This window comes from Martes martes, assembly GCF_963455335.1.
Source record: "Martes martes genome assembly, chromosome: 11".
Taxonomy (NCBI): Eukaryota; Metazoa; Chordata; class Mammalia; order Carnivora; family Mustelidae; genus Martes; species Martes martes.
In genome coordinates, this window is record NC_137899.1 from 105,858,197 (window position 1) to 105,884,116 (window position 25,920).

The following is a 25,920-nucleotide window of genomic DNA, read 5'->3' on the forward strand; positions in this document are numbered from 1 at the left end:
ATCCATTCATCAGTTGGCGGACATTTGGGCTCTCTCCATAATGTCGACAATGCTGTTATAAACATTGGGGTGCATGTACCCCTTCGAATCATGTTTTTTGTATCCTTTGGGTAAATACCCAGTAGTGTGATTGCTGGGTCATAGGGCAGCTCTATTTTCAACTTTTTGAGGAACCTCCATACTGTTTTCCAGAGAGGCCGCACCAGCTTGCATTCCCACCAACAGTGTAGGAGGGTTTCCCTTTCTCTGCATCCTCACCAACATCTGTCGTTTCCTGACTTGTTAATTTTAGCCATTCTGACTGGTGTGAGGTGGTACCTCATTGTAGTTTTGATTTGTATTTCCCTGATGCCGAGTGATGTGGAGCACTTTCTCATGTGTCTGTTGGCCATCTGGATGTCTTCATGTCTTCTGCCCACTTTTTAACTGGGTTATTTATTTTTTGGGTGTTGAGTTTGACAAGTTCTTTATTGATTTTGGATACTAGTCCTTTATCAGACGTGTGGTTTACAAACATCTTCTCCCATTCCATAGGCTGCCTTTAGTTTTGTTGACTGTTTCCTTTGCAGTGCAGAAGATTTTTATCTTGATGAAGTCCCAATAGTTCATCTTTGCTTTTGTTTCCTTTGCCTCTGGCTGGCAACATGCCTAGTGAGAAGGAGCTATGACCGAAGTCGAAGAGATTTCTTCCTATTTTCTCCTCTAGGATATTGATGGTTTCCTGTCTCACATTTGGGTCTTTCATTTTTAACTTATTTTTGTGGATAGTATAAGAAAGTGGTCCAGTTTCATTCTTCTGCATGTGGCTGTCCAATTTTCCCAACATTTGTTGAAGAGACTGTGTTTTTTCCATTGAACATTCTTTCCTGCTTTGTCAAAGACTAGTTGGCCATACAGTTGTGGGTCCATTTCTGGGCTCTCTACTCTGTTCCACTGATCTATGTGTCTTTTTTTGTGCCAGAACCATACTGTCTTGATGACAACAGCTTCGTAATAGAGCTTAAAATTCAGAATTGTGATGCCTCCGTTTTTTTTTTTTTCTTTCAGAATTGTTTTGGCTATTTGGGGTCTTCCGTGTTTCCACACAAATTTTAAGACTGTTTGTTCCAGCTCTGTGGAAAATGGTGGTGGTATTTTGATAGGGATTGCATTAAATGTGTAGATTGCTTCGGGTAGTGCGGGCATTTTAATGTTTGTTCTTCCGACCCATGAGCGTGGAATGTTTTTCCATTTCTTTGTGTCCTCTTCAATTTCTGTCACGATTTGTGATTTGTAGTCTTCAGAGTACAGATACTTTACCTCTATAGTTAGGTTTATTCCTAAGTATCGTGATTGTTTTCGGGTGCGGTTGCAAATGGAAACAGTTCCTTGATTTCTTTTTCTGTGGCTTCCTTCGAGACCTACTCTCTCAGTAACTTTCAAATACGGAGTGAAATATTACTGACCATGGTCCCAGGCTACTCCCGCACCCCTGGGGTCACACTGGAGGTGCCAGTCCTTTGCCGGGTGGGTGGTTTGTGAGTATTTACTCCTTTCCTGTGGCTTGTCTTTTCATCTTTTCACAGAGTCTTGCACAGGTTTTCCATTTATGTGTGTTATTTTTTGTTTTTGTTTTTATGATGCTTTTGGTGTCAAGTCTAAGAACACTTTGCCCTGGCTCGGATCATCAAGACCTCCCGTACTTTCCCTCAGATTTCGTAGTGTAACAGTTCACATGCGAGTCCATGGTCCACTTTTGTCTCCGGTGAGGGGCTCGGGTTGACGTTTGTTTCTCTGCAGATGAACATCCGATTGCGCCGGTGCCGCCTTTAGGAAAGGCCACCGTTCCCCGACGCGCTTGCGTTTGCGCCTTTGACGAGCACGAGCGAGGCACATTTGCATGGGTCTATTTCTGGGCTCTCTGCTCTGATCTGGGCCTCTGTCTCCGTGCCAGTGCCACGCAGTCTTGGTTCCTGTCGTCATGTAATACGTCCTGAAACCAGTAGACCGATTTTCCACTTTAGTCTACTTTTACAAAAAAAAAAAGCTTTTGGCTATTCCAGTTCATTTACATTTTCATATAAATTTTAGAATAATCTTGCTCATATCCACAAAAAACATCTTGCTGGGATTTTGATAGGAATTGTGTAAAAACCTTACATCAATTTGGGGACAATGTGACATCTTCACGATGTTGAGCCTTCCAGTCCAAGAACATGCTACGCCTTTTCTGCATCCAAGTCCCATGCATGTTTTGTTAGATTGACTCATAAATATTTAATTTTTTGAGCAATCGTAAGTGGCACTGTAGCTTTACTCTTGCTATCCACGGACTCACTGCTGGCCTGGAGAGAGACCGTTGATTTCTGAATGTGTATCTTTTCTCCTGGAGCCGGCTGGCCTCACTTATTAGCTGTAGAAGCCGCTTGCAGATTCCTTGGGTTTTCTGTGGATGGAATGCCGTCTCTGAATAGGGGTGGTCTCCTTTCTTCTCTGCCAATCTGTATGCCTTCCATTTCCTTCTCTTGCCTTATTACAGTGGCTGGGACTCCCAGCTCTGTGCTGAATGAAAGTGGTGAGGGGGCGTTCCTGCCTCGTTCTAGATCTGAGGAAGAAACATTCGTCCTTCTATCATGAAGTAAAAGACAAGCCGGAGGGTTCCTGTAGATGTACTTTATCCAGGTTAGGAATTTCCCCTCGATTCCTATGTCTCTGAAAGAGAGAGAGAGGGATCAGTTTATCGTGGAGATAGCTTTTATTGAACCAAATGATGAAAAACTTCCATCCTTGTTTTCTACTTGCTCTGTATCGATAGGAAACCCATTGGGGAAGACGGCGAGCAGAGAATAAGACGCTAGGTCTGGCTACCTCTCCAGAAGCCACTGAGGAAATTATTCTGACGCATCTGAGACTTGTGTGTCCGATGAACACATATTCCCCTAACTATACCCTCTTCTCTTTGTAGATGGGCAAATTTTAATTACCTAGATAATTTACTTAATTGTAAACTCACTTTGTAATGATGCTGCGCAAATGAGACATTGTAAACCGTGTGAGCCCGTTTTCCATTTGGAGTAGGAAGGTGCCCCATCCTTGGCACATGTTTAATGTGACCCCATCAGGCTCGGCCACGTGTGAAGTCCTTGGCTCAGAGCTACCCCTCCTGGCTGGTTCTCGATGGGTCTCTGTCCCTGAAAATTCCTCCAGCTTACCAACGTGGTACAGTAACCTCCCCACTACTCTCTCATTTTATTTTTTATTTATTTATTTAATTTTTTTTGTAAAAAGAGGGAGGAAGGGTTGTTCTGGGGATTCCCAAAGACAGCACCGAGGCAGGCCTGGTCCAGCAAGGGGAAGCAGAGGGAGGCATCTGCAAGGAATGAGGTGCTGCCTGACTCACCCTGCCCCGGCGCTCACTGTCAGGACGTCGGGGTAAAGCTCTAACAGGTCCGTTTGCCGGTCAGGGTTCCAGAACCGAAGTAGCAGGTGTTTCTTGATGTTTTCTGCCATGTTTCAAAAAAAAAAGTTCCACATGGGAATTCATTCAAATTATAGACGAGATGGAATGTTCAGCTGGAAGGTCTAGGAGGTAAGGGGGAGGACAAAGAGCACATTGAGCTCCGTACAATCTCGGCTCATCTGACCCTTCTCGTATCAGTGCTGCTCTGGCAGCCACTTACCATTTGTGTCGGTAGGCTCGGGGTTTTCTTGTGAGCAGAGAAAAAGGTACTTAATCTGTCACCAAAGCTGGAATCCTGCCCCCCCTGCCCCCCTGCACATAAAACTGTCAATTAGGTTGATAATAGAAGCAAACTTCATCATGAAATGAAATCTCCCCCAACATGTAGGACGGTACAGCGGGCTCTTTGCCTAATTGTATTAATAAAATTTTTAGCAACATAGTTTTGGGGATCAATGCAGCAAGGCCCTGCCAATCAAAGACTTTTCTACTCACTGAAAAGGTGCTAGACTTTTTAGTTTCTTTGTGACGGACTAAGGAAAGGCTGAGTTGCCCCCAGAAGATTAAATCTTTAATTTCACATTATTTCCAGCCATGTCTATAGAACAAAGTGGGCTTTACCTGTTGAGTATGGGGCTTATACAACTTGAAGCACTCTTGAGACATTAAGAGGCGGCCGTGAACGGTCTCTGAGATTTAAGCTGAGGGGCATTCTGAAGGGATTACTGCTGCATTTTCCATAAAACGAGAAATAAAAACAGACTTAATGCATGATCATAAATGCATTCCCGCTGGGAGGGAGAGCCCCGTTCACACTGCCGCGCTGAGGCCCCGGCAGGAAGGCCTGCAAAGGCGCCCACACTTGTAAGGATTTGCGTGAGTCCGGCTTACAATGAAGTTAGGGCTGAGTGCTTTGGAAAGATTGGCTATTAGGGGGGGAAAAAAAAAAGATACTCTTGAATTTTCTCTGGTCCAAAGGTGAGAAATGCATACATTATTTTGACATCATTAAGATATCTTTTGTATGGAATGCCAACCTGCCTGACCGGAACTGGGTAATTCTATGAATAAAGTAAGAACAAAAGTCTTCCTGGGAAGAATTTCGTGACCGATTAACTATGTGCAATGAAAAAAAGTGATGTCTTCCAAGGACTAAAAGAAAACGGGGACCCCAATTAAAATCCCAGCATCCTCCCTAATCAGCTTAAAGACTCAAGTAAAACAAAAGCGCTATTAAAACGTGTGACATTCTAGAATGCACTGCAGTGATTATCCAGCAACACACGTTTTATATAAACACTGGACCTATTTATGTCACAGGCGGATCCCGGACGATGGAAATACAACGAAAGGAAATTAGAATAAGTCGCAGACAAAATATCAGGAGCTTGGAATGACGCGGTGCGGAAAACTGAACTTGTCCTGCTAAGTGTGTTAAAAATAGTGGTTTTCTAGATGTGGAGGAATTTGGAGAACACAGGGTAAAGGGAGAATGACCTCCCTATGGCCGTTGGCCTCATTTAACAAACGAGTTACATTACATTACATACTCATCCATCCTGATCAGAAATTTTTTAATAGAAAATTAAAATTTTATGAAATGTTGCCTCTCGCCCTTCCTGCAAAAGGTTTTTTTCACAGCTTTCCAGCTGACGCGTTTCACAGTGAAATCCTTCCAACCCTTCGCTTCTGTGATTCTAGGTACGACCTTGATGTTTTCCAGGCGCACAGACGCAGACCAAATATGGAAACAGGAAATTTAAGAACTGGGTGATTTTCGGAGTTGAGCCTTCTAGGGTCTTATAATTCGGAGGACCAACCGGCTCAAGATCACAGATCTAGTTAGTGGCAGAGCTAAGATGAGAGCCTGCTAACCTAATCTGGGTGTCTGGACCGCCCAGGTCATCTTCAAGCACGGCCCCAGGTCTCCCTTCCTGAGGGTTCACGGCCGCGGAGAGCTGAGCTTGTGGTCACAGCCCTTCCTCTGCCCACGTGGAGGGCTGGTCCCGTGGGAGGCCCCTCGCTCAGCCCTGGTGTTGATTAGAGGAAGACACCCGAGACTCCGGGAAGACGGCTGCCTCTCCTCCCAGCTTCTCATTCCTGCTTCCTTTCCAGCACGGTGTGGCAGAGCTGGACACTGCCCTGCTGGCACGGTTGGGGGGGGGGCTCCTTCCTGGGAAAGACCCCACTTTCTGGACCGATTTCAACCAGTATCCACTGGCAGGGTCCACACAGTAGGCTCCAGGCTGCCCCGTCCGCCAATGCCTCCCACATGGGGTGCTCGGCCATCCCTCCTGTCGCACGAGATTTGCCTGCGATCGAGGCCCCGAGGGGGCAGGACGCGGGTCGTGCACAGTGGGCTGGGCGGGCTGTAGGAAGTGGAAAACAATACCAGGGCAGATGGGGTGTGCAGGAGCCGTCATCATCCGGTTCTGGTTCCGTCCCAGGGGAGCAGGAACCCCACCCCCAGCCCTGCCCATAGGCCACTACTTGTCCTTGATGCTTTCTTGCTGGAGGTGAGCTCCCCGGAGAACGAGCCTCTCCGGCAGAGCACTGGTAGGCTCGTGCGTCAGTCCCTACCCGCTGCGTCCTCATCGTCCCCTATTTTCTATGCTCTTGGGGTCGGGAAGGACCCCGGGACTCAGCCCTGCAGGTGGCTCAGAATGTTTTGGACAAGGTTTAATGAAGACACCAGTTACCTGCATTTCTTCAGAACAAATCAAATCCCCCCATCCTTGGAACCCATTCCCAGGTGACACAGAGCACAGTTCTCGCACTCCTGCTCCCCTCCGGCGTTCCGGTTTATCAAGAACCCCTTAAAATGCAACGCTGTCGAGGGAAGGCGACGTGGCGGGAGTTGTCTGAGCAGCCCAGGGCAGGGCGAGGCTCTGGGATCCGAAGGAAGGCGCCCGCGCTCTGACACGCGGGCTGCCGCGCCGGGAGCCCTCCGTCCGGCCCCGGTGCAGGAGGTCTTAGCCCGATCTTTGCGGAGGGGCTTTCTTTGCACTTGGAACCCTCAGAGCTCGCCCTCCAATTCAGAAAACGTCCACTCTGAACAGGGAGACTCGAAAATGAAGATTTACGCCACGATTAGGTCAAGCCTGGGACGCGTGGCTTCACGCACACGCAGACCTTTGTTACTGTCCTTCTGCCGCTGACCGAGAAGCACACGCGTGTGGCAGGGACACGGTGCTCGGTAAGAAGAGCTGTCGTGTGCTTTTGTTTTGGTTCCGTGTCTGGACTAGCGATGAGGGAAGAGGAGGTCAATGGTGCTTCAAATTCCACTGACTTCCTGGAAAATGTCCCTGTGTCAGCCCCTCAGGGACGCAGTTTTGCCCTGGACGCCCAGCTCCCCGCACAAGATGTCGCCAAGGTCATAAGAGGCTGTTGTCAGGGTCTCGGGGCCCAGGGTTTCTCGCGTCAGTAAGAGAGGATCCGGAAGAAGCCCCGTGGTCACGGAGCCACACTCGGGGAGAGCTCGCTCCGTCCCGGCCCGGGAGGAGAACGCGCTCCTGCTGCTCGGACTCCGACTCTGAAACAATCAGCAGCCCCACAGGGCGGCCAGGCCCGCAGCCGCGTCGCTGGTGTGGGGCGTCTTGCGGGAGAGGCCCCTGTGGACGGGGCGGTGGACCAGGAGGGCCTTCAGGAGGAAGTGGTCGTTGAGGGAGGGCTGAGATGTCGATCCTCAGGGGCAGGGGCAGGGCAGGCCGAGCGGCGGGAGGAGCCGGAATCAAGAACCGACCAACAAAGGCCCCTAGGCAAGCTCCGGCAGGGGCGGGCTCGGGAGAGCCGCCGCTTCTGCAGCCTCTGTTGGAGGCCCGGCCACAGGTCTCGTGGCCTGGACGTGGGGCCGGCTCGCTTCTGTAGGGTGGCGGCGGGGAGGAGACGCCGAAGGCACGCGCAAGAGAGAGGCTGGGTGTGTCAGGACCTGCTGCCTGTTTGCACAACGTCATTCATTGTCCCAATGAGGGTTGGAGACAAGGGGCACTCGCAGATGAGGCTTCGGAAGAGCGGGGGAGGGGGGGATCCAGAGTCGTGCTGACCTGGGAGACGAGGAGCACGTCGGCAGTGAGCACTGTGCAGCTGGGACACTGTCTGGAGCTGTGCTCCGGCCGCTCCCCGTCCGCCTCTGTCCTGCTGAAACAGAGTCTGGGTCATCCTGGCTGACATCACCTCCAGGCCCAGGTCTTAAAGCAAACAGGACGCAGGGTGCACAGTCGAGCCACACGTCTCATCAGGACATCAGAGCTTCTGAGACCCAGAGAATGTATTAGGTCACACCTCCTTGGTGTGGGTTGCCAATGGACCACCCTCCACGAATATGGGGTTTTTCTTTAGTTTTAAAGATGTGGAGAAATGTGTCCTTGAAACTCCAAAACAAAACATAAATCTTCATCATCTCTGCTCTGTTTGAATTTCAGCCTATTAACTTTTCCGGCATTTGTAGAAGCCACTGAAAAAGTGGCTACAAAAGACACAGAAATGGTTTAAAGTTAAATAAAACTTCACTTAGCAGAACCACAACAGAGCCGAGAATTCCTGCGGCTTCACTCGGATGCAGACAGCGTCCGGGCGGTGGGGGGTGCTGGGCAGTGCACGGGGCTGGATCTCGCGGGACTGAACGCCCAAGTTAGACCAGAGGTGCAGAACTGACTTGGGGCCGGACACTGAAACAGAAGACTGAGTGACGGGGAGGTCATCCCACCGCAGGGCACAGAGCTCTCCCCCGGCTCCTGGACGGGGGCTCAGGGAGAGTGACAGCTCTCGCCCCTTCGAGGCAGCTTTACCCTGGTGCGGGGACGTATCCTCTCATCTAAGCCCCGAAACCAACAGATGAGGGGCCGGGGGGCCGGGAGCTCCAGTTTACCTAGTGAGACACACAGTGCTGTTGCTCAAAGCAAACACACAAATACAGCCCCTACGGGCACGAGAAGCACGAGGAGCCCCGCACGTGGCTGCCCTCGTCCTTGCCCACAGAGCTTCTTACCCATGGTCCGGCCCGGGCCTGCGAGCCGGCTCACACTCACGCTTCCTTTTAGACTCCCACGGTCTTGAACTCCTCGGGTCTGCACAGCTTCCGTGGGCCACACAGTAGGAGCCAACCTTTGCCCCCGAGAGCCACCTGCACATACCCTCTGCGCGGAGCCAAGCCCCCGTCTTGCAGCAAAACCGCTCCTCTCCGGGTCGACCTTCCAGTCCCGTAATCTGGAGCTTCTCAGCTTCTCAGCTGCTCCACCGTGAAACACGCCTGGGGACGTCGGAGAAGAGCTCACACCTGCTCCCCCAGGCTCTAGATTCTGATTTATTTCATCTGGTTGGGGCCTAGGCCTTGGTATTTTTATACAGGGTTTTTGTTTGTTTGTTTGTTTTGGACGATTCTAATTTGCAACCAAGAATCCAAGCCACCGAACTGGAGAAATTTGATGTCGTCACAGGTCCTCAGGTGATCTCGTTTTTTTAAAAAATTTATTTATTTGACACACAGAGAGAGAAATCACAAGTAGGCAGAGAGGCAGGCAGAGAGAGAGGAGGAAGCAGGCTCCCCGCTGAGCAGAGAGCCCGATGCGGGGCTCGATCCCAGGACCCTGAGACCATGACCTGAGCCGAAGGCAGAGGCTTTAACCCACTGAGCCACCCAGGCGCCCCGGTGATCTCATTTAATACTACAGCTGGTGGGGGGGTGCATAACCCAAATTTATCACCTACGAATGAAACAAAGACAGTGCCGTGCAAGCCACGTGGTAACCGCTGGTGTTCACTGAGCCTCTGCTACGAGCTGCGCAGTGGCTAAATGGCGCGTCCGCTCTGTGCAGTTCGCTCTGTCCAGAGCACAGGGGAGGAAAAGGAGGCCCGCGTGCCTCGGTCCCCTGGTTACAGAGCGAAGGACGTGGCTGGTGTTGAGCAAACCCAAGGCTCCAGCCACCTACAAGGATCAGGGCGCGTGACATGCTTTTGTTTTGTTGCTGCGAACCCGCTTAGTTCGGATTGTGTCCCAAAGCGGGCTGGGCCTGGAGGTGCCGTTCAAGGCGGCCTCAGAGGACGCAGTCTCAGGTCGATCCCCGCTCGGCAGGCAGCGAGTCCCCTGTGGCCGGGAGCTGGGAGTCGGGGAGGGGGGTGGCGCTGCTTATGTGGCAGACGGTTTCATGTTTGCCGGCTGGGAAAGTTCTGGAGATCCGTTTCACAGCAACGTGACAACACTTGGCACCACGGAACACCGTGCCCTTGAAAAGGGTTGAGATGGTAAGTGTTACACGGGGCTGGTAGGTACCACCGTTTAAGCAAAGACCTTCAAAAAAACCGCAGGGCTTTTGAGGGTGTGGCTTAGCCTCAGGTGTGCTGGGCAGACGGTCCCCGAGACCCGGCGTAATGCACCCACATAGGATTGACCTTTCCGTCTAGAACAAACAAACTCTCAAGGCGTCTCCGGGAGGAGATCTCGTTTAATGACTCAGACGCTCCGTCGTCTACTGCACCTGCCCTCGTGCCCGGAAATAGGGGAAGCCCGAGAGCTCTCACCCTCAGCAGCCGGGTCAGCCGCAGCCCTGCCCTCCCCTTCTCTCCCGGCGCTCGCGCTCTCCTGTCGCCGCCCGGGACGCGCACGTTCCAGATCGTTGCCGCTTCCTGTGCACGCGGAACGCGGGCCTGGGGAGCGACCGGCGTGTCCCTGATCCGAGGCCGTGTTTGCACGGTTGTTGACCTGGTATTTGCCGAGGCAGAGGAAGACGCAGACTTCCAAATCCTAACGCTCTCCCTCTCTCTCCGTCTCTCGGGCTCTTGAAAGCAGTGAATATTGATTGACTCATGGATATATTTCAACTCTGAAAACGCGACGTGTTTGTTTTTCCCAAAAGAAGAGGGGATCGGCGGCTACATCCTTCGTGAGTTCTGAGCCATCCCCTTCATCGAGAGCAAAGAAATGATGGGCTAGAAAGCGGCGGTCTCGCCGCCCCGCTGAGCAGCTGCCGCCGGAGAGACAAGCCTGGGCAATACTTACTCTGTTGTGTAGACAACGATCGCAGGTGATCACATTTTTTATAGATTAAAGACATTTTTGTCATTTTTAATGTCTTACTACTAGTACTTTATAAAACGCATGAGATTATGTTGACATACACTTTATGGCAGGGACAGCCTCGGCGGCATTCAATGGATTACTTATTACAAAGGAAGAACTCCTCGGGCACCCTTTGCCTTTTAACGGGGGGTGCCACGTTGTGCGTGTTTGCTGTACACCAGGCAGTGTCAGAAACAGTAAAGGCGGACGATAAGCCGCGATCGTAAATATTTTGCTGGTTTATCAGGAAGACCTAAGAACCACTAGGAGAGCAAGAAGGGGCTCATTTGTCAATGAGGGAGAAACGGAACGTGGTTTTCGAAAGTGTTCCTTAAAGCGTAACGACAGAAAAAACAGCCCGGTATTTGGTATTTATTTACTTATACAAAGACTTGGAAAACTTGTTTGTGCTTTTTTGATGCGATGCAGTAAGTTCAGATCAGCTCAGACCTGCAGGGAGAAACGGTTTCATTTTGATACAATGTCTCAAAGTTGAGGAAGAATAAGGACACGGAGAATTTCCTTCCATTCGCCTTCCAGTGCCCGGAGCCGGAGCGACAAGCATCTGTTCTAAGTTCCGATAGGGACATCCTAGGGCGTCCGGACTGCGCGTCAGCCCGGGCTCGCTTCGTCGCCCCTCCTCGGCCTCAGCGGCAGCCCCACGTCTTCCTGCTTCGATGTTTTGGTCTAGGTCAACAGGCTGAGGCGAATCCCCGTAACGAATAAGGAGTCACACGTTGCAGGCAACCTGGTGGGTGACCACCAGGGCCTCTGTACTCCTTAACCTCTTCTCTCCCACAGATGTGGTTCTGCAGTCGCATCCGACTGGCGTTTCCAGATAAATAGAGGCTATCCAGTGGTTTATTTGTTTATTTAAATGTATTTATTTATTTATTTGAATTTTAGGTCAATGACCAATGCTCCGAGGGACACAGTTACCAAAGAATTCTTCGTTGCTCATGTGAAGTTCACATTCAGCTGCACAGCCGCTGTCTTCGGGGGCAAAGTCTGGCAGCCCTGTTCCCGCTGTGCGTTCGCTCTGGAGCAGCCAGAGAAGCCGCTTCCCGGCGGAGGTGGCTCTACTCCGTCACCACCGAGAGTCGTTCCACCAAGGCCTGGAACCGCATGAACCCGCCTGGGAAAGCAGCTCCCGGCACAGCCACGGGTGAGGCGGACGCCGCGCTCTGCGGACACTTTTTCAAGGGATTCTCACTCTACCTTGAAGAAGTTGGTGTTTTTATCCCTGCGTGGGACCGGTGGGGCGTGAGGGGCGGGGCCGGACCCTGAACCCCACTGTCCACGTGCCGCCTGTCGTCCGTTAGGACAGTCTGTGTGCTGTCACGGGTGTGCGGGGGGTAGGCCTACGTCTTACTGTCTGAGCCCACAGTCCAGCTGTGGGAGCCACACGGAGGCTTAGAATCCGCGTCTAGAAAGACGTCCGAGTTGGCTAACGGTACAACCCCGCGGAGACGCCACGTGGCGAAATAGAGGAGCCAGTGGGCCTCGGGGGAGGAGCCTGGGAGAGTCAGCCGAAACGCACTCCTCTGAGTGGTACAGAAATTTCAGGGACTTGGATGTCCAGCACGGCATCGCGATGCTGCCCGCGGATGCCGTGGAGAGAGGGAGACGGTCCCTTCAACAGGAGGAGATGAAAAGAGAGCCGGGGGGGATTCCACGGACTTCAACCACTCAGGCCCACCCAGGACCCACGTAGGACGCACTAGCGCGCAGGGGAGAACCTTCTCAAAAGCCAGTCCGTGCAGAAATCCAGGTGCGGAAGCCAGCCCAGAACTGAGGGCGCTAGAGGGCAGAGAGGCCCGTGAAAAGTGACACTCAGGGGTGCTTCCCGGAGGAGGGACCATCCCGGGACTTCAGTTATGAAACCACTGATTGGAAATACTTTCAAAATAAGTTGAGGGGGACAAACCATAAGAGACTCTTCATCTCACAAGACAAACTGAGGGTTGCCGGGCGGAGGCCGGTAGGGAGAGGGGGTGGGGTTATGGACACTGGGGAGGGGATGTGCTGTGGTGAGTGCTGTCAAGTGTGTAAACCTGGCGATTCACAGACCTGTACCCCTGGGGCCAATAATACATTATATGTTAATAAAAATAATGAAATAAATAAGTTGAGGGGGGAAAAGTCTGCCACTGGACCACAGGAACCTTCCAGCATGCAGTCCTCTGCTGGACGGAAGAGTCAGTAGAAGCTCCAGATCTGTCTCGCGGAGGAGCCCCAGCGCTCGCTTGATGCTTCCTCTCCTCCTTCGTCACATCACAAATGCCCTCTGCCGCCAAGTCCTGCGGAAGTGAGGGGACACAACGTTGGCCGGAAGTCGTGGTCCTGCCTTCCTGAGTTTGAGTCAGATCGGGGCTCAGCAAACCTCGGGACGGGCAGAGGGTTAGAGGCCCCGGGCCCCGCGGGGTGTGGTCTCTGCCGTAGTTTGTCCCGTCCCAGAGCTGGCAGCCGGACACCGTCTAGGAGAGCACAAGCACCCTGTCACTGTTACACCTTGCGAACCCGAAAGTTATATTATATATGTATTTGTATATTGTATTGTATGTATATTGTATATGTTTGTATATTGTATATTGTATTATATCGTGTATATATATTGTATGTTCACATACCATGAAGTATTTCTCTTCCCTTGTTTTTCTCAACCATTTAAAAACGGAAAAACCATTCCTAGTACATCGATGATAAAACCATTTCTGAAGGCAGGATTGGCGCATGTAATTCCCGTAACCCCAAGGAGGCTGAGCTCCTGGAGGACGGGCCCAGGTAAAACCACCTGCAATGATGTGCAAAATGCGGACATGGCCCCCAAGCAGGGACAGACGTGGTGTGGGAGTGAACAGTGTGCAAGATGGCAGAGTGCGGCCACAGACACAGCACCGTGACCCAGGCTGGTAATGTGGAGACTGCAGTGTGGACATGGGGCAGGCGTGCGCGGCGCAGGTGTAGACAGGTGAAAGTGTGGCAAAAGCAGATCAGGACAGGTCATCTGTGGACGGTGCAGCCATGGGCACAAGTAGGTGAGGACAGGTCATGTGCGGACAAGGGAGATATGGACGGTACAGGTGTGAGCACAGGGCAGGTGTGGGCCATGCAGGTGAGGAGAGTGCGGGTGAGGACGGTGCAGGTGTGGACTGTGCAGGTGAGGACGGTGTGGGTGAGGACGGCGCGGGTGAGGACAGTATAGGTGAGGACGGTGCGGGTGAGGATGGTGCGGGTGAGGACGGTGCGGGTGAAGACGGTGCAGGTGAGGACGGTGCGGGTGAAGACGGTGCAGGTGAGGACGGTGCGGGTGAGGACGGTGCGGGTGAGGACGGTGCGGGTGAGGACGGTGCAGGTGTGGACCGTGCAGGTGAGGACGGTGTGGGTGAGGACGGCGCGGGTGAGGACAGTATAGGTGAGGAAGGTGCGGGTGAGGACGGTGCGGTGAGCACTTCCAGGTGTGCACTGTGTACACGAGGATGATGTAGATGAGGACAACGCAAGTGCCAGTTGCTGGTCTGGATGACATGGGACTGACCAGGGCTATCCCCAGGCCCTCACAGTTGAAGGGTCTGTGCCCTGTGCCCCTCGGAGGCAGAGGACAGGTCATTCCCTCCTCCCTCCCTCGCCTGCTCTTGGATGTGCCACTGCTCCGGCGGCCATGCTGAAGACGGAGGTCTGGACGCAGACCCTGAATGCCTGCCCGTGGCCCGGCAGAGGCACGTTGGAGGGAGCGTGTGCAAGACAAACATGACTCTCGAGATCAGAGACGCGCCACTCGAGCGCGGGCGGTGAATGGCTTCGGATTAGCAGCAGATGAGTGATTGCCGGGCAGAAAGCCAGACGGGAGGTAGATGCGGAGAGGCTCACAGATTGCCATTTGTGGGTGTCTCTGATTGATTGAAACAGAGGGGAAATCAACTGATTTCTTGAGAGCAGAAACTCTAATGTATGCCTAATTTGGACTCCCTGCAAAGCAATTTGCCCCGTGCTCCAGGCCGGTCTGGCCGCCCTGGGGGGTACGTGGCTTGTCTGTAGCTGCTCTCACCTCCCGGGGCGCTCGGTCCTCGCTGGCCCCTTGCCCAGGGACCCCGATGCTTACCCAGGCTGTGCATCTGGCCTCCTTGTGGGCAGCGCCCCTTTCCCGGCACTCGTCTCCTCTCTTCCCTTCCCGGCTCCTGCCAGGCCTGCTCTGAGAAGTCGGTTTCCGTTCTTTATGGGTGGATTGTGGCCTAAGGAGCTCCCCCGACCTGGGACTATGGTCAATTTGTCGGAGGATTTGTGTGGCCTTTGCTGGAGGCCTCTCGGACACACCGTGGGGCCTGGGGCAGAAGGGCCTGCTTGCTGGAGCCCCTCCGCACCCCACAGGGAGGCGGCAACCTCCTCCAGCCCCGGAGTGAGAACATGACTACTTTGGGTGCCATCGATCACCAGATGGTTGGAATATAGGAGGGGGGCACCCAGGAGAAACGGGGAAACGACTAGTTGAGCCCTGGGGACACGTCTCCCCTTTGACGGGTGATGGTGTTACGCAGTCATGCTGACTTCCGTAAAGCATCCACACGCCCGACCGGCATGCTTGGGTGTCGGGCCGAGGGTCCAAAGCCAAAAGCAAATGACACCGGAAGGGGCGAGAAGAACGTGAGGAACCAGCCCCACGGTCTCTTGGCCACAGCTGCGGAGCTGGAGAAGGAAGACAGCCCAGAGGCCCGGGGCACCAGCCCGTGGGAAGCCCAATTTGGCCGGTGCTGGTGTCGACAGTCGGAGGGGGCGGGTGCGGGCACAGGTGTTCTCCCAAAACGGTACCGGAGTTTGACTCTGACGCTTTGCTCCTGCCCCATCTGGCGGAGATCAGCCGCTGGGCGTCCGGATCTGGAGCGGGGCCCCTGGGGCAAAACCACTTTCCTTCCTGCCCAGTGGCGACATGTGCAGATGGGATCAGGGGCAGGACCCGCCCGATCCGCAGGGACATTTCCAGGAGGAGCCTCCGGCCTCAGGAGCCGCTGGGCTTTTCCCAAGGGAAGACAGGTTTCTCGTTAAAGGGAGCGATGGTTTCTGTAGTGCTCGTACTTATACACATGTGTGAGCGTTTCTGTCTTAAGGGGTGCTGCCACTCTGCTGACGAGCCACAGCCCCAGCGGGGACTTCCAGCCACGTGTCCCGCACACCAGCAGGATGCGCCTAACGCTGGCCTCAACGTACAGACGGAGTTTTGGGAAGAAGCGTCAGGAATTTAGAGCGGTTCTGCCCGGTGCCAGACCTGGGACTCAAGCCTTTACCTGGGCCCTCTTCCTGCACGTGGCAGGCCCGTAAGCCTCCGTTTCCTGGGATCCAGCCCAGAATGACTGGAAAGATGTTCTCAGGCTTGCTGATCTCTTCCTCAAGTTTGCACACACTTACTACATACATGCCCGGCATTAGTCCTTGAGCCGTGTGCCGGGGGTCCCCAGAATGACTTTCCTGGACCGAGTTGGGGAACAGGAGCCAGGCTGGCAGGGACAGTGGCCTTTGGTCCAGCGGGCATGGTCTCCTGGGAATGGGGCTGGGGACGCCCCCTCCACATCCATCCTAGGTCACCGATCACCGCTGGCGAGAGGAGATCCCATCCCTGTCTTCCCTGACTCACCACAGCGTGTAGCTTCCCAGACCGCTGCAGGGAACGAGCTCTAAAAATTACATATTTCATATACAAAGGTAATCTGGGGGTGGTGCTGTCCTCGGCATTACTGATGGCGATGCTCACGGTGCTTGAGATTTTCACCAGCCTAAAGGCAGGGGGTGGCCAATGGAGGGCCTCTGACCCTTCACGTCTCTGCCTCTTAGGGCTGCTGCCCTATAACAGGCAAGGCATGTGTCAGACTGTGGGAGGCCGAGCAGGGTCCGCTCCCATCTCTCCAGCCGCAGTTCTCCTGGACCCCAGGCAATGGATAAACAAAGGGCCCAGCATGGCTCCCAGCGCTTGGCCGTGTGAGCTCCGTTCAACCTGGGGCCGGAACCCTGGAATTTACCAGGAAAGAAGACTTTCAACTGCCATTTCCGTAGGGAAGTCAACTGTCATGATCTGGCATAAAATGCCCTTGTCTGGGTGCCTGTGTCGCTCAGTCGGTGAAGTGTCTGCCTTTGGCTCAGGTCATGATCTTGGGGTCCTGGGATCGAGCCCTGCGTCGGGCTCCCTGCTCAGCGGGGGGCCTGCTTCTCCCTCTGCTGCTGCTTCCCTGCTCCTACTCTCTCTCTCTCTCTCAGATAAATAAATAAGTAAAATCTTTTAAAAAATGCCCTTGTCTGAAGCCGACAGTGAGGGACGAGGATGACCGTCTCAGCCCATCCCGTCTGACTGTCTCCCAGCCGCCGCCTCGTCCCAGCAGAGCCGCGAGCGCACGGAGTGCATTGCCCAAGTGGACCACACGTCCAGTCGCTTTCCTGAGCCCTGAGTTTTGCTTCTATCTGATCACCAGATAAAATGGGATTCTCATGACTTGGGCTGTTTTGATCATTTTCAAACAGACCCAAACAACAACACAAACTTTTGCTTTGAAATATCCTTCAGTTCTGCTGCGAAGGTCCTGCAGGAGCCACTTACTAAAACAGAAAAATGAGCACTACGGCTGCCATTGGCCACCCAGCCGAGCGGGCCAGCGGGCGCTCAGGAGGACGGGGAGCCGGGGGGACTGCTGGCAAGGCTGCCCACTGCCGGGCATCCACCTGACACCCTCTGTGGGCGCCTACAGCTCGTCGCAGGTGTGGGGCGAGGGTGGCGTCCCCAGCTCGGGCCAGGCCCCTTGCGAGTGGAGCAGAGGGCTGCCCGTGTGCGTGCCCGTGTGGGCACGTGTAGGCATGGGCGTGACTGGCAGAGGCTCAAGGAAAGCCCCCTCCCAAAATCCCAGACCCTCCGGGTGGTGACTCACACTTCCCACACCTTTTTTTGTGGTCCTGGGCACTCTTTGATGGCAAAGAAGTATTTCCCTTTAAAGAGCAGAAACCCCCAGTGTTGAGCTATTAGCTAACATCCTGGGCACGCTTGCTGGGCGGAGCTGAAAGGGGAGGCGAGCGGGGTAGCTCGGGGCCTGGATGTGGGCGATAGCCCGGAGAGGGACGGATGAGGCCAGGACCCAGGAAGGCAGCCGAGGGAGCCAGAGGCGACGTCAGCAGCTCACTGAGTGTGCAGCTCAACTCTGCTCCAGACTGGGGTTTCTGCGTTCTCTCCGTGAGACAGCCCACGTCGCTCCGTGGAATGGACTCTGCTCCTAGGGAGGGACCAACACCCCACAACTGAGCTCACAGGCTCCCCGGAGCCCCGATGTGGTTTGCGTGACAGGGAGGGGCAGGGAGGTCTTTCTGTCCCCGTCCTGGCCTCTCCCTGCCCTGACTCTGGGTGTGGCCTTGAACAAGTCCGGAGAGTAGGAGCAGAACCTATGTGGCTCCGGATGGCTGAGTAGACAGAGGAGGAGTTTAATGACGGGCTCCCAAGACGTGTTCCCATCTTCTGTGCACACCTGCTGACGGTTCTTGGACATCCAACCATTTCAGGGTCTCCCCGGGCATCGGTAGGGAGGACTCCCCGAAGCAGGACTTAGACAAACGGTGGGGCTTCGTGTTCCTGAGGACCAACGTTTGACCCTGCGAGTTTTCGTGTCCCTCACTGTGCCCATCCCGTTTGCGGCCCCTGTCCAAACCCAGCACTTCAAGACCCAGCCCAGAATTCACGGTCCTCCCGAAGCCTTCCCACGTTTACAGTCTGAGCACATCTGGACATCACCCTGCACTTGGCTTTGCCGGAGAAGCCTGCATCTGGATGTCCCATTCTGACCACACCACAAACCCTCCTCGCTGGGGCCGCATCGCCCTTGGCTTTCACACCCCCTCGGCGCACTGGTACGATGAGCCCGTGGCAGGGCATCAAATACCCGAAGGAGGGTTTGATGAACACAAGTCAGCGAGTCCTCATCTCAAGTCAGAGAACATTCTCCCTACTGAGAAGCGAATGACCTCGACAAGGACGGCCATCGTCCGCAAAGAATCTTCCCGGGAGCACACCGGCGGATCCCACCCAGCTCGGCCCTTGGCACGACGGGGACACAAGGAAATGTCACACGACAGTCTCTGTCGTGGAACTTACATTTCTGGAGAGACAGAGGCCCACGACAGGAGTAGGAACAATTGTGGAACGATGCATTTCAGGACAAGCTTGCCGAGGTGTCGGTGGGAGTGCCGAGGAGAGCCTGTCCCTCTGCTTGGCTGTCTCTCTCTCAGTGACAAAGCACAGGGCTTCATCTCCCGTCCTCGTGGCCTTGAACCTGCTTCCCTCACCCCACCTGCCCCTGATTCACACCACGCCCCCTCCACAGGCCATCTCCCCCCACCCCACCAGGCATACATTTTTGTGCATTGTGACCCCCAGAGAGGATCGTTTCTAACGCCTTACTCCGCTAGACAACAAGTGATTTCCAGAAATCATCACATAATAAATCAAGCAAGAATGATCGTTTTCTCGATTTGTTCTTTAGCGTTAAGGCAAGCAACATTTGTAAAAGAATGAATTTCAATTTTAAAGATATTATTCAAATGCAGTGGCGTATCTCACGTATGAACAAAAATTTGTACTTACCCAACAGAAATCTTATCCCTCTGCCGTTTGCAATCTGTTTCACTGTTTTGAATTTTAAATAGAAACTTAAAACTTCAAGTAGTCAGATAGGAATAACGGAAACTCGGGGTCTGTGTCTTTGTCCTGATGATGGCTTTCTTTGGGTCTCCTCTCTTAGTTGCCGGGTTTGGAGATGCGGGCTTTGCCTGAAGTGGACTCAGACGATCCGGACCCATGGAAAACCTGCTTTCCAGATGAGATAGACCCACGCAGGGGACTCTAACCGGGGGTTCCCCAAGTCGCTGTCCACGTACGTAAAATGCTTAACAAAGAATAAATGATTAGAAATGAGCTCACTTGAAGCTTACCTGTACGGTAAGAGGAGTGGGCAGTAACCACAGCAGCTGTCTAGAGCAAAAAGATCTTTTTTCAGGGAGGTTGGTTCTAACCATTGACTTGCGTTGGAACGGGAGGTGCCTAGTGAAACGGAGAGCAGACTCGTGTCCAGCAGCGCTGGAGGCCGCTCCCGAGGTGGCTCACGTCGCCCACCCCGGCTCACACTCCCCTGCCTGGAGCTCCTTCCTCTCTGTCTGCTCTGGAAACCACCATGGCCAAAACCTCCTGCATCGAGTCCTGATGTCTCAGCTCCGAGTCGGGAAATTCCGGCCAGACGCCCCTTTCCGAGCGAATCTCCGTGCTCCCTGCTCGGGACATGTCATTCCTAGGTCAAGCCCGTTTCCCGGCAGTCTCCTGCCTGCGGGGCTGATTCGACTCTACCTGAAAAGCCGTCTCACCTCTGAGCCGGATTCCACCCGTCAGGCGGGACGCTCTCCCTGTGCTCCCCGTGGAGTCTCGTCCTCTCGCTCTGCGGGCAGCTGTCTTGGGCAGTGACGAAGAGCTCATGTCTTATCTCCATGGATGGACATCTCTACATTTTCTTCAATCAGAGGATGTAAATCTGAATGCTCACTTTAGATCGCTCCCATAACCCAGGACAGTTCCAGACACAAAATAGACGCTTCCCGGAACTTAATATGAGTATTTGGAGCCAGAGACATTGAAGGAAACAGCACATGGGGGGAAATACCCACTTCACTTGGTTTTGCCCCTGGGTGGTCCGTCACCAGTCTACTAACGTCTTGGTACCTCAGTTTCCCCTTCCCAACGTTGACATAATGATATTTATTTCCCAGGGTTTAATTAATATTTTCAAGGTACTTTGATATCCTGAGATGAAAGGGGGTACAGCAGGCAAAACACCGTCAACGTTTGCAAATCTGTCATTATGGTTAGTGCTGCTGTTCATAGAGATTATTACTACGCCAATAATAATAATAATCAGAGGGTTGCTGCAGGGTCTAGCCATGTGACCTTGGGCACTTTTGACCCCGGGCCGTGGGGGGGGGGGGCGCGGAGGCCAACTTCCTGATCTCTTATTATTTACCCCAGGTTTGCCCAGATGTCACGGGGAGGGAAGAGGCATGTCTTTCCCCCATACACGGCAGATGGAGGACGACTTCTAGAACGTGTCCTTGAACATTTCACTCCAGAAACAGCCAGTGGTTCCAACAGCACATCCTGAGTGGGAGGACCTTGGACCATAGGTCAGCCGCGCTGAGCCCCGATCCTGTCTGGCGGGTCACCGCTCTGGGACTTGTTCTGCTCACCTGGGAAGTGGGGGCGACAGTGGTCACTGCACAAGGTCGCGCACGATCAGCAGTGACTGATGCGAAAGAGCTTCAGGTTGAAACGTCCCAGGAAAAGATGCTTTGTGCACCAAGCCTGGAGCACGATGATCGTGAGCAGGCTCTGCGTCCACGGGGCCCGAACGTGGGTCACCTCCATCACTTTTCGACAAGTGGCGCTGGGAAAGCCTGTCACTTTCTGTGCCTCAGCATCGCCTCCTACAAACCAGAGACAGTAACAGTATTTGCTTCATAAAACGAGTTAATGCTTGAAAGGTGCATCCAGTGGTGCCCGACTCCCCTCAGTCCTCTCCCCGCCGCCGCCACAGTTCCTGCAACCACGGTCTCCGCGCTGCCGGGCTCAGCGTGAGGTTGGACGCAGAGAACAGCCAACAGACAGTAACTGGCTCATAAAGGTTAGACGTCACAAACCCCTGCCGTGGGCCTCTGCTGTCCTGCCCCGAGTGCAGAGTGGGGCCCATGGAGGCTCCAGGCGGCCGCCCTGGCACAAGTGAGCTTCTTGGCTGCCGTCTGCAGAGTTCCAGGGCCTCGGTGCCCTCGACTGAAGGCCGCCGTCCCTGGGACTGCAGCTGGTCCCTGCCGGCGCCCTCACCTGCCCTCGGCGATCCTGGATCATCTGGCAAACTGCACCTGGCCATCCCAGGCCTCTGCCAGCGGCCCGCCACGTCCCCGGGTCTGCAGGGGCACCACAGCCATCCTTCGGGTCCAGATTTTCTCAACTCCCGTCTTCCCTGCAAAGCCCAGCTGCGCTGCATTGTCTCTGCCCCGGGACACTGAGGCCGGCGTCTCCCCGGGTGGGCCCACCGTGGGCTCGCTGTGGGTTTCCGCACCTGCCCCTGACGGGAAGCTGCCTTCGACAGCTCCCAGCGGCGCCGGGCTCGCCGTCCACGGGGCCTCCGGCGAGAGACCCGGACTCACCTGTGCGCCCGGAAAGCTCTGGTTCTTCCTTCAAGGCCCGCGTCAGACGGCACTTCCTTCCGGAGCCTTCCCTTATCCAAGCAGCAAGAACGAACCCGCCACGTCCCCAAACCGCGCTCACCCCAGCCTCCTGGAGCTGACCGGAAGCTCCCACGGTCGGTGCATCTCTGCCGGACCCCGGATGCACCGTCGAGCATGGGCAGGACCGGGAGAGCCAGGTGCGTGGCTGGCTGGTGGGCTGCGGGGCAGGAGGCAGGGTCGGGCCCTCAGCCCTCTCTGTGGACTCTCCGAGGGCACTGGGGATGTGTCCCCAGTGACACAGAGCCGAGGTAGATGAGGACGACACGAGGTCTGAGAGCATTACCGCTGGACTCTGAGCTCGGGGTTCTTCCCCGCTGTGTCCTCTGTCGGGGCCCTGGCCGTGCCCCTCCGGGAAACAGTCACACCCCGCACCCCCCGGACCTCCAGTCCTCCCGCAGAGAGGCAGAGGAGGACAGGAGTGGAGTGTGCTCCTCGGCACCAGGAGCTGGAATGTTAAGGAGGAACAGAGTGTGTTGGCGCCGACCGGGCAGCGTCAGGGACGCCTTCAGCTTTCTCCGCTGCCGAGAGCTCGCGCGCGCGGTCCTGGGCCTCCCCTTCCGCGAGGGCTGGCTCAAGGTGGGGCACAGATTGACCCTGTGTTTTCGTCCCACGCTGCTGGACAGGTCACGTCAGCGACACCCATGGGTCCAGGTGCGGAGGAGGAGGCGGCTTCTGGCCTGGCGGAGCCCGCGGGCAGGGGACGCACCGGCCCCCGCGCTCCCGGCCGCTCTGCCTCCACGGGGAAGAGCCAGGGGCTGAGCGCAATGACCCAAAATGGGTGCTTTTATTCCAAAGGAAAGATGCCCCCGTTTGTGCTTCGTGGCCCGACCGGTGCTCGTTCGTGGGCCCAGATCAGGCCCACGGAAGCCCCGAGCCCAGGCCGAGGCTGCGGAGGCCCCGGGAAGGCGGCGGCCAGGCCACGGGCCTCGCCGCTCGGCGGGTGAGGGGCCACAGGCGAGACGCGGTTTGCTCCAAGTCCGCCGTGAGTTCAGGTTCCAGTTCCCGGGCAAACCGTGGGCCTCACGGAGCCAGAAAGCGCCGTAGACGTCGGCGGTGGGCGTGCTGTCAGCTTTCCACGAGGTCTGAGCCAACTTACAGACTCCCTCGAGGATCTCGCACTCGCTGCTAGAGCCAATGCCGACGTCCAAGTCCCTGTTACACAGAAAGCACACATCTGAGACAAAATATGCATTTCAGAGAGAAAGCTAATTCGGGGCTTCTAAAAAGTGTTTTGCTTAAGAGAGTAATTACACCGTTCTGGAGCCTTTGAACTCGCGCGGGGTCTTTCATCAACCCCGAGCAATAACACAGCGGCTGCACGTCCTCTGGGTAGATATTATCGGCGAAGGGAGCCTGGCGGGAGGAAGCCAGTTGGGAGCCTGGCGGGAGGAAGCCAGTCGGCAGCAGCCGCGGCGGCGAGGGAGCCGGGAGCCGCGAGCACGGCCCGGGACCACGGCGCCTGTTCCCGGCCCTTGCTCTGGACGGAGCGGTCTTCGGAGTGACCGAGTCCCCGGAAACCAGCGGGGAGGGAGGGCATCTATCCCCGGAGAAGGGCCCTGCACGGGGCAGACAAGGTTCGGTCCACTTCTGCCTCTTCCCAGCCGGGCCGGGCCCTTCGCCAGGTTGCCTACTGTCACAAAAGCTGGGGACGCCGTTTGCAAGCTCCGCCCGGTGGCTGCCGTGGGCTCACGCGGTCGCACACCCGGCTGGAGTCCGTGCGTCGCCAGGATCCACACTGGCAGCCCCACCGCTGCCACCTGTCCGCCTCTCCCCTCCCCCGGCACCCCTCGGACTCCATTGAGCTCTCCTGAAGGGTCTGATGTGGGCGCCGCTCCGTCCGCCCCCGCGGGTCCACCGGTGAAGCACGGACTCGCTTCACGAGTTCCTCAAAGACAAGGCACTAGCGGATGGCAGCGGTACAATGTGTCCCCAAAGTCTGGTGGCCTCTGCACTCCAGACAGCGGCCTTGCGATGACAAGGATGTGGGGACAGTACAGAACAGGGGTGCCCCGAGGGCAGACGGGGGGCGAGACCATTCCCAGCAGGCTCACCTAGGACTCTGTGGCTCAGTGGCCACACAGGCAGTGGTCTGGGATGGGGAGGGACTGGACGACTGTGACCTCATTAGAGTCCCTGCGGGTCAGCCTTCCTCAGCATGGGCCCGAGGGTTGGTGGGGTCTTAGGGGTGCCCATGATTGGTGCCGGGCTGAGAGAAGTTCGGCTGGAAGTTGGAGACTGAATTCTGCATGCGTTTCCTTCGGCAGGTCACTGACACCTTCGTCCACAGTGTCCTCGATTTCAGACAAGAGACAGGACTGAGCAGCGCTCCGAGGCCCGGCTCTGTCTGATCAGCGCCCTTATCTGGGAACGGGCCCAGCTCCTCTGTCTCCCTCCCTGCGTCCTTAATTCCTGTGGCTGATGATAAGGGACCCAGATCAGAGGCCGTCTGCTGGGCAGTCTGGACCAGCCTTAGAGGCCCCTGATAGCTGTGAACTGCTGGTTCCAGTTTCCACTCTCAAAATGCCTCTCTGAGGGGTGGGGAGGCACGGCTCGGCCGCTGCACTCAAGGACACCCCATTTCCGGTAGCAGATGGCAGGTGTGTCACTCAGCAACAGCCAGCGGTGCAGGGGTTTGGGGAGAAGAGTGAGGTCTCGGCGTCCCTGTAACCCACAGACGTCCCGTCCCCCTCCACCCCTCACATGGCTGATCCTGTCAGAGCCCAGCTTGTCGTCGGCTGCCGAGGAGAGGCCGGTGCTCACAGACACTGGCTCGCTGGGACCCTGAAGCGTGTGACCCCAGCCCGGGTGGATGCCATTAGAGAGGACACACTTCTGCCTGCCTGACAGACCACCCCCCTTGCTTGTCATTCGGCCCCACGCCCTGCCCGAGGCCCCGAGGTCTTCCCCGCTGGGCGCGAGCGCTCAGACTCCTCGGGGTGCACTGAGACCCTGCCAGCTGTCTCCCGACCCCAGCAGGAGGAGGGACCGACAGTGGACGGAAATGACCCCCAGACATCGTGGTGACCGGAACCCAGGGTGGCCAGTCCCTCTGGCGGGTCCCACTGGTGTCTATGTTCCAGCCCCCCCGTGGCCGTGTGCTCACAGCTGCTGCGGTAACACAGAAACCCACACAACGCAGTCCTGGCACGGCTCGGGACGTCCCACCCTGGTGCGTCCGGAATCATCCGTGGTGAGTGTTCCGGAGCTCAGCAGCTACGTGCCCCCGCCCCGGACTCAGACAGCCGGTCGCATCCCACCCGCCTCTCACAGTGCGCCTCCAGCCAGCCCGGAACCTCACCGGGTCAGCCTCGGCTCCCTCACCTGGATAGCAGAGAGGGATACCGAGAGCAGTGCCCCCCCGAGGGTGCCCAGGGGGACCCCAGCAGCCAGGAGGGGTCCTCGGTCGTGACGAGCAGGCCGGCATCGTTCTCTGCGGGCCTCCGCACTCCCGCGCCAGTCCCTGACTCGGAAACCCACCCACTTCCAGGCCACTCTTCTGAAATCATCGTCATCCTTACAGGTGACAAGAAATAGCTTTCCCGGGAACTTTCCTCTGCCTACGTGGCCCCCACTCTTCTGTCTTCTGTGACCTCCTAGAATACCTCTCGTCTCCAGTCCTGGCCTGACCCCCAGCACACGGCTGTCTGTGGGGATCCGCGAGCTGTCTACACCCCGCGCTCAGCACTGTCCAAACAGAAGAGGGGACGCATACCAGCTGCTCTCTCTGAAGGGAAGGGGAGCGGGCGGTTCGTTTTAACACCACACATGTCTAACCCCACAAGCCCAAACACCGCCTTTCCACACTCACTGAACCCAAGAGATCCTCAAGGATACAGCTGACGATCTCTCTCTCTTACTAAGTCTCCGGCACGCAGCCCACCACATCCCAGCGGGACTGGCCGTGTCCTGAGTGCCCGCCGGCCGCGTGAGCCCGGCGCGGGTCCCGTTGGGCACGAGAGGGGGGTCATCTCACACCATCGGACCCGGAAGTGTCTTTTTCTGAACGTGTTGGGCTCCTCACGAAGTGCCGTGTTACACATTTTCATGATCCGTGGTAATTCGTGCTGCGTCGGAACGACTCCACGTATCACGCTTCCTGGCACCTTCAGGGATGCCGTCACCAGTCGAGGAGGCGTCC

At 55.6% G+C, this 25,920-nt stretch overlaps 1 long non-coding RNA gene across 1 annotated transcript; it reads right to left on the minus strand.

Annotated features, from left to right (window-relative positions):
• Positions 1-1,044: 1,044 nt before the first annotated feature.
• On the minus strand, positions 1,045-20,183 carry LOC308352607. The gene is made up of 3 exons (XR_013967664.1): positions 19,099-20,183; positions 3,380-3,561; positions 1,045-2,691 (listed from the first exon to the last, which is right to left on the minus strand). It is a non-coding gene; the product is annotated as an uncharacterized lncRNA (long non-coding RNA).
• Positions 20,184-25,920: the final 5,737 nt, after the last annotated feature.